The sequence below is a fragment of the Oenanthe melanoleuca genome, chromosome 1A (assembly GCF_029582105.1).
Source record: "Oenanthe melanoleuca isolate GR-GAL-2019-014 chromosome 1A, OMel1.0, whole genome shotgun sequence".
Classification (NCBI taxonomy): domain Eukaryota; kingdom Metazoa; phylum Chordata; class Aves; order Passeriformes; family Muscicapidae; genus Oenanthe; species Oenanthe melanoleuca.
This window is the reverse complement of record NC_079334.1, coordinates 68,386,830-68,394,501: the sequence shown is the minus strand read 5'-3', so window position 1 is coordinate 68,394,501 and position 7,672 is coordinate 68,386,830. Positions and strand designations below refer to the sequence as shown.

At 41.0% G+C, this 7,672-nt stretch overlaps 1 long non-coding RNA gene across 1 annotated transcript; it reads left to right on the top strand.

The window, feature by feature from the left end:
- Positions 1–11: 11 nt before the first annotated feature.
- LOC130248507 (uncharacterized) lies at positions 12–7,161 on the top strand. The gene is made up of 3 exons (XR_008839640.1): positions 12–202; positions 4,207–4,270; positions 6,752–7,161. It is a non-coding gene; the product is annotated as an uncharacterized LOC130248507 (long non-coding RNA).
- Positions 7,162–7,672: the final 511 nt, after the last annotated feature.

Genomic DNA, 7,672 nt, shown 5'->3' with positions numbered 1-7,672 from the left:
TCCGCCTCGCTGAGGGCGGGCGGCTCTTAAAGGAGCCGCGCCGTTATTTTGTGAGGGGAGTGAAGCTGCGCTGGCGGACAGGGAAAAATAAAGAGATAAATAATCCATCCGAGTTTCTGGAGAAGAAATGGGAACTCTCACATGGAATTTATGTGGGATTCAAGTGACAATCTCACCCTCTGAGGCCTTTGACAAAACTGAGGTAAGTCACAAGTAGCTTCTATGTAACTTATGTAACTCACATTTAACATTTTGCAGACCAAACATTGAGCGCCCCTGTACAAAAAACAAATTAATTCCAATGTAACTCATATGCTAACAAGTTAACTTTCACTTAACTTTCCAGAAAAAAAACCACTTGAACTCACTGGCAAAGATTCCCATTAATCTCCCATGTAATTCATGTGTAGCCCACACATAACTCCCATGTAAATCTCATAATACACAAACCATTGAGCACCTTGGCAAAAAAATAAATTAATTCTCATGTAACTCACATTTTAACAAGGTTACTTTCACATAACTCTCCAGACAAAATAATCATTTGAACCCAATGGCAAAACAAAAGGATTCCCATTAATCTCCCACGTAACTCATGTGTAACTTGTAAATAACTCTCATTTAACTCTCCAGACAAAACAACCATTTAAACCCATTACATTTTAAAAAAAGGGTTTTTAAAAAAGGCAATAAAATAGGATTCCCATTAATCTCCCAAGTAACCCCCACATGTAAATCCTAAATAATTCCCATGTAACTCATGTGTAACTCAAACATAACTCCCATGTAAATCTCATAACACACAAACCATTGAGCCTTGTGGAAAAAAAACTAAATTAATTCCCATGTAACTCATATTTTAACAAGTTAATTTTCACTTAACTCTCCAGACAAAACAATCATTTGAACCCAATGGCAAAACAAAAGGATTCCCATTAATCTCCCATGTAACCCATGTGCAACTTGTAAGTAACTCTCATGTAACTCTCCAGACAAAACAACCATTTAAACCCATTACATTTTAAAAAAAGAGTTTTTAAAAAAGGCAAAAAAATAGGATTCCCATTAATCTCCCAAATAACCCCCACATGTAAATCCCAAGTAACTCCCAAGTAATTCCCATGTAATTCATGTATAACTTGGAAGGAACTTACAAGTATCTCTCATGTAACTCTCCAGACAAAACAACCATTTAAACCCATTAAATTTAAAAAAAGTATTTTTAAAAGAGACAAAAAAAGGACTCCCATTAATCTCCCAAGTAACTCCAATGTAATTAATGTATAACTTGCAAGGAACTCACAAATTACTCTCATGTAACTCTCCAGACAAAACAACCATTTAAACCCATTAAATAAAAAAAAAAAAAAAAAAATTAAAGGAGTCCCATTAATCTCCCAAGTAACTCCCATGTAATTCATGTGTAACTCTCATAACACCTCAACTATTTGAGCTCCTTGGCAAAAAAAAACCAAACCAAACAAAACCTAGCAGCAGTGACCTTGGAGAGGCTGCAGCACAAAACCACCACCACATTTTTAAAGGATTTTCTTTCCAAAGCTGATTTTTCACCGTATTTTAGGCACCTGATGATGAAAAACTGTTGAATTCCACCCCAATTTCCCTGCTTTTAATCCATGATCCAGGGAGTTGCAAAATCTCCTGAGGTAATTAAATTTTTAAACTAAATTCTGGCTCTTTGCTGTGCTGCTGAGGCATGTTTAAGAGCCCAGACAAGAATTTTGGGCAGGACACCAAGAGCAGAGTGACCTTTCCTGCTCCAGTGGGAATGTATCCAACCCTGACACAATTCCCTTTTCCTGAATAATTAGGAAATAAATTAAGATAAACTCATTGGTTTCCAGTGAAGTTATGAATGAGTTCATTCAGTGCCTTCCCTCCTCCAACAGAGTGGGAAAAAAAAAAAAAAAACAAAAAAAAAAAAACAACCTCAAATTGTCAAAGGATTATTTCAAATTTCTGATTTCCCTTCAGCATTTTTGGAGTCTCTAGTCCAGAGAATCATCTGGACTATACTGAGAGATTTAAAAACTTTTAACAAAAGGCTGAGACACTCTTCCCTTCTTTTTCCAAAACCTGAGTGACAGGAAAATTCAGAGCAAACTGGGTTGTTTTTTTTTTCCACTGGAAAATTGGAATTGATTTGTCCCAATTCCCTGATATCACCCTTGTTTCCATGGAATTGTGGATTTGTGCCTTCTGAGGGGAAAAATTCCAGTGGTTTTTGCTTGGAGCAGAGGGAAAGGAAAAGGTTTTATCTTACTCCCCTAAACACCAACAAATTTCTGAAACAAGGAGGGTACAGGATGGGTTTATTTCCTAAAATAAAATGTGTCATATAACATATAAAGTATAAAATATAAAAATATATTATTATTATTATATTACACATTATATAATATTACATATTATAGTTCACATATATTTTACATAATAAACTCAATTATATATTATTTTATACATTATTATTGTACATATTATATATAACATGTATGCATCATTATAATATATAATATATATTATACATTACAATATATGACATTATTATGTTTATTCTGTTGCTTAGTATATTCTAAATTATTTTATTATTTATATAATTATTTTATTCGATAGTATTATATACTAATATATTATATATTATGTAGTATGCATAACATTAGATATATTACAAAATGCAATATATAATATAATAAAATATATTTAATAGACTGTATAGTATATTATAGATTATTTTAATTCATACAGTTATATAAGAAATTGTTATATATTACATGTTATATGATTTATATACTGCATTATATAATATTAATTACATATATATATATATTAATTGCTCTCTCAAATAATTTTAATAAACTCTGGGGGCAACTTTTTATCTCATGTTTATCCCCTGAATCCTCTGCTGAAGAACTTTTAATGACAAATTATTCTTTTATTATTTTAATTACTCTCTCCAAATTCCTAGGGGAATATTTGGTTTTTTTCAAATTTTTCTTTAAGCTTATATTCAAGATTCCTAACTCATCATAATTCACAGCTGTTGACAGCAGAGCCAAGTGGAATTTGACAATTATTAACTTCAAAGATCAACTTGACAAAAGTAAAAGTTTCTCCACCTGGCTGGAATTTTTTATAGAAGGGAAAAAGAAACAAACCTTAAGTGCTGGACTTTTATTTATTCCTAGAAAGTGAGGGTGGAGAGAGCCATACAAAACTTCCTTCTCACCCTCAGGGAATACAAAAATGTGTGAGCAGAATTTATTTTGTTTCAGACAAACCCTCTGGGAATGTTATTTGAAAAAGAGAATTCCAGCTGGAATTTTCACCACCTCACATTTTGTCACTGCTCTTCCCTCCTAGAACAACATCAAATAATTGATCTGCATTCAATAAAAACTTGTGAGCAAAACCTGCTCGTTGTTTTTGGGAAAAGGCTGATTCTCACATCCAAGAACTGAAAGTCCCCAGATCAGCAGTTGAGACCTAAAGAAACCTCTGTGGCCAGAAACCCCCGGGTGCTTTCAGGGGTGCTTCCCCATCCCACAAAAAATGAGCTGAATTTCCAAAAAAAAGAGCTGAAGTTCCAAAAAATTTCCCCTGGAGATCCCCTGAGCTGAGCACAGCCCACCCTGCTGCTCCTCAGCTGTAAGGTCACTCTTCCATCACCCCAGGATGCAGAAATTTCCCTTGGAAAGTTCTGGAAAACATGGAATTTCTGCAGCTTGAGGCCATAAATGCAGCAGTGGCTCATTCCTGCACCTGGGTGTTCTGTTGGGCAGCAAAGAACAACAATTCTTATCTATTCTGCCAAATTCCAGCCAAAATAAGACATTTTTGTCTGTAAAATTGTAGCAAGTGTTACATGTGATGTGTTTTAGCTTTTATGAGAAAATTACTTTGACTACACTGGATCTCTTCCTCCTCCTTTTTCTCCCATTTCTTCTCCTTCTCCTCCCCCCATTTCTTCCTTTTCTTCTCATTTTTCTTCCTTTTCTCCTCCTCTTTTTTCTTCTCCTCCTTCTTCCTTTTCTCCTTCTACTCCTCCTCCTTTTTCTTCCTCTTCTCCTCCCATCACAGGCACTCCAAATTTTCATCATCCCCATAACACAAAATGTTACCACTGGAATTTTTTCCCCCCTTTCTCCATCCCTCTTAATTTCCAGGGCAATATTTTGACTTTTCCAGGTGTCAGCACCGCTTTTGGACAGAGTCCAGGCCCAGCAACTGCTTCTTGCTGGATTAATAACAGGTAATTAAAATGAAAGTAATTAATTTGATAGGAAATCATCCCAGGCTGCCAACCTGAGCTTTACAAATTGTGTCTTGGAACCATTTTTACTCAGCACCTAATTAATGGAATTAGCAGGGATGAAGCACAGTCCCAAATACTCCTGGGAGGATCAACTCACATCCTGAGCTGGTTTTATGTGCAGGAACCTGGGAGAGCTGATAAGAAATGAAGTCATTCCAGGTTAAATCCTCAAAGGAAAACAAAAGCTGAGTAATTACTGGAGTTTGGACTGTTGTGCTCCTTCAGGCAGAGTTTTGGTTTCTGTTTGCTGGAAAATGAATGCACAGGAATGTTTTTGTCCTGGAAGGAGATGGATCCTCATCCCCAGTGCCAGTGTCTTTGGACACTGAACTGATCTCTAGTCCTGACTTAAAATCCAGCTTTTCTTAGCTAAAAATCTCCAGTTCAAGAGATTTTCATGAGCTACATCCAAGGAGAAACCCAGAACTCCTCAACCACTTGCACTTGTGGTGGTGCTTCCCCTTCCTTGGAGCTGCTCTGGTGCCTCAGGAATTCCCACCTGGATGGTGAAATGTCCCTTGACCAAACCAGGAACTTGTGCATGGAAATAGTGACAGAAATTATCCATATCAAGAGTCTCAGTTGTCTGAGCAAGGTGAGGAACAAGGGATCCTTTGTTCCATGAAGCTCTTGGAATAAAACCTTCTGGAATCAGCCCAGGTGGAAAAGTGCCACTGTTAGTAGAGCTCTGAAAAAAAACCCCTCCAGTAATTCCCAGTTCAAATTGTGGCCAGGGTGGAAACTACTTGATGATTTCTGGGAAGTCATGGAGTCAGAGAAGGGCATGGAAATTATCTAATGGATCACCCAGTGTCACCCCTGCCATGGCAGGGACACCTCCCACTGTCCCAGCTGCTCCCAGCCCCAGTGTCCAGCCTGGCCTGGGACATTGCAGGGACCCAGGGATTCTCTGGCAATTCCAGCCCAGCCAGGAATGCCTTCCCAATCTCCCCTTTCCCAATTCCCTGTGTCCTGTCCCTCCATCCCTTGTCCCCAGTCCCTCTCCAGCTCTCCTGCAGCCCCTCCAGGCCCTGCAATGTGCTGGAAGCTCTCCCTGGATCCTTCCCTTCTCCAGCTGCCAATTCCCAGCTCTCCACAACCTCCCATTGGATCCATCTCCTCTCCAAGGAATTGATGGATCCAGGGCCTTCACTTGCAATCTCAGGGAACCATCAAGGTTCTCCCTTTCCCTTCCCCAGATGTAAGTGGTGTATGAATGGATTTAAATCCCTTCCAGCTAGTATAGGATGAATGTTTCCACCTGAGGTCTGTAATTAAATGGGTTGTAATTGGAGCTAACCCTATCCAAGTGAATGTTGTTAGTCAATCACTAAGTGCTGCTAAAATCTTTTGTGTCCTCAGCCTTTTGATCCCTCTCCAAATCAGCCTGTCATGGAAAATTCCCTGTCTGACCATCCTCAAGCTGCTCTGGAACTTCCTGAGCTGGGAATGAATCTCCTTCCCAGCTCCACCTCACACCCACAGGGTCACACCAGGTCTCTCCAATGTCTCAATCCTTAAAATAATTTAATCTCAGTGTGATAATTAAATAGTAAAGTAACAGCTTGAGCTGGTGCCTCTCAGGAGACAAAGATACACGGGATTTTCACACCCTCATGGAAAACCTGGATTCCTCAGCTCCTGCCATGGCTCTGAGTGTCCCTGTCCCTTTGCTGCTCAGTGCCAGCTCATGTCCTCTTGTCACCACCCAGAGCTACACCAGCACTGAGTATTCCTCAACAGCCAGCCATTCCCTAGCTCTGATTTTTCATGGAAAAGCTCGAGGATTTTCACAGCAAAGTGTTGCAAATGTGCCATTCCCAGGGATCACAACCCTCCAGTCTGACCTGTTAAACTCTCACCCACTTGTGCTTATCTTCTGCAAGATTAGCAGCTGCAGAGTTCATTTGCATCAGCAGCACCAAAATCCTCACCTGCAAATTCAGGACACGATTGGATTTTTTACAGCTTTTGAAGGAATTCATGACAAGAAAGGCAAAGTCTTCCCAGACTGAATTTTATTTACCAAAACCCGAGATTTTGCATAAAATCACTCAGCTCTTGCATAAACTGCTATGAACCCTGCCCTGCTGATTGTTTTTCATAACTGTCATCATGAGGGATCCCAGCCCATCCAGAGTACAAGCCCAGCTGTCACCTGGAATCTGGGATAGCCCTGAGCTGGAGTGGAACTCCTGCAGCATTTTCACCTGCAATGTTTCTGTGCATCTCCTGGCTCTCCAGGCTCACAAATACATTTGGCTTGGTCCAATGTTTGTCACTTCTACTTCAAGGAGGATTAATTGAGGTTAATTCTCTTTCCAGGATGGCAGAGGGAGAATTTGTTCACCTCTCATGCAGCTTTGGTGATTGGCCATGAAATGTTATCCAAGTAATCCTTTGCTTTCACTTTTCTAGGCATGAGGAGCTGTTTGCTGATGGTCACTGCCAAAATAAAACCATGTGAAAATAAACAGAGGCTACAAGCAAGGAGCTGAGTTGGAGAGGATTTGTTGTGAGCAGGATCTGTGGCATCTGAGTCCTGGAAATATTTTGGGATGGAGCTCAACCACAGGATCTTGGTTAGATCATAGCTTGTTTTCCAGCTTTGAGGTTTGTGTGGGGACCTGAATGTTCCAGCTCCAGCACTGGGATTCCTGCATCCCCAGCACATGGAATTCCCCCAGACCCATGCCAGGCAGAGGAGGGAGGAGCTGCATTTCCCCAGGACACCACGATTCCCACGAATACCACATTCCCCCGGGCAGGATTGCATCCCTTCCCAAGATATTGTATCCCAAGAGTACCACCACCCTCCTGGGTGTTTCATGACCCCTGATATCACATCCCCCCAGGCAATGCTTTCTCCATAGACATCCCATCCCCTCTCCCCCACCCCCAACATCACAAACACAAATATTTCACCCTTTGCCCCTCAGGGGATCTCACATCCCGTGGATGCATCTCCCCACTCGCCGAGAATCGCGTCCCTCTTTAGGTACCAAATTCCACAAAATTCACACCCTCCCCTCTCCCTCAGGCTTTGCATTCCCATCTATTCCATCCCTTCAGCTATTGCATCCCACCCGGTATTGCACCCCCACCCTCCCGGTATTCCATGTTCCAGATATCTCACCCTCCCGGGAATCTCTTCATCCCCCCGGGCATCTCATCAGATCCCCGGACAATGAATCCCCCTCATCCCCCCGTATTTCATCCCTTTCCGGGTATTGGAATTCCCCTCGGGTACCGAATCTCCCCTGGCATCGCCATCTCCACTCGCCGCTCCTGGACACCGAATCCCTCCCGGCATTGCCACCCCCGCTTGCCACTCCTGGA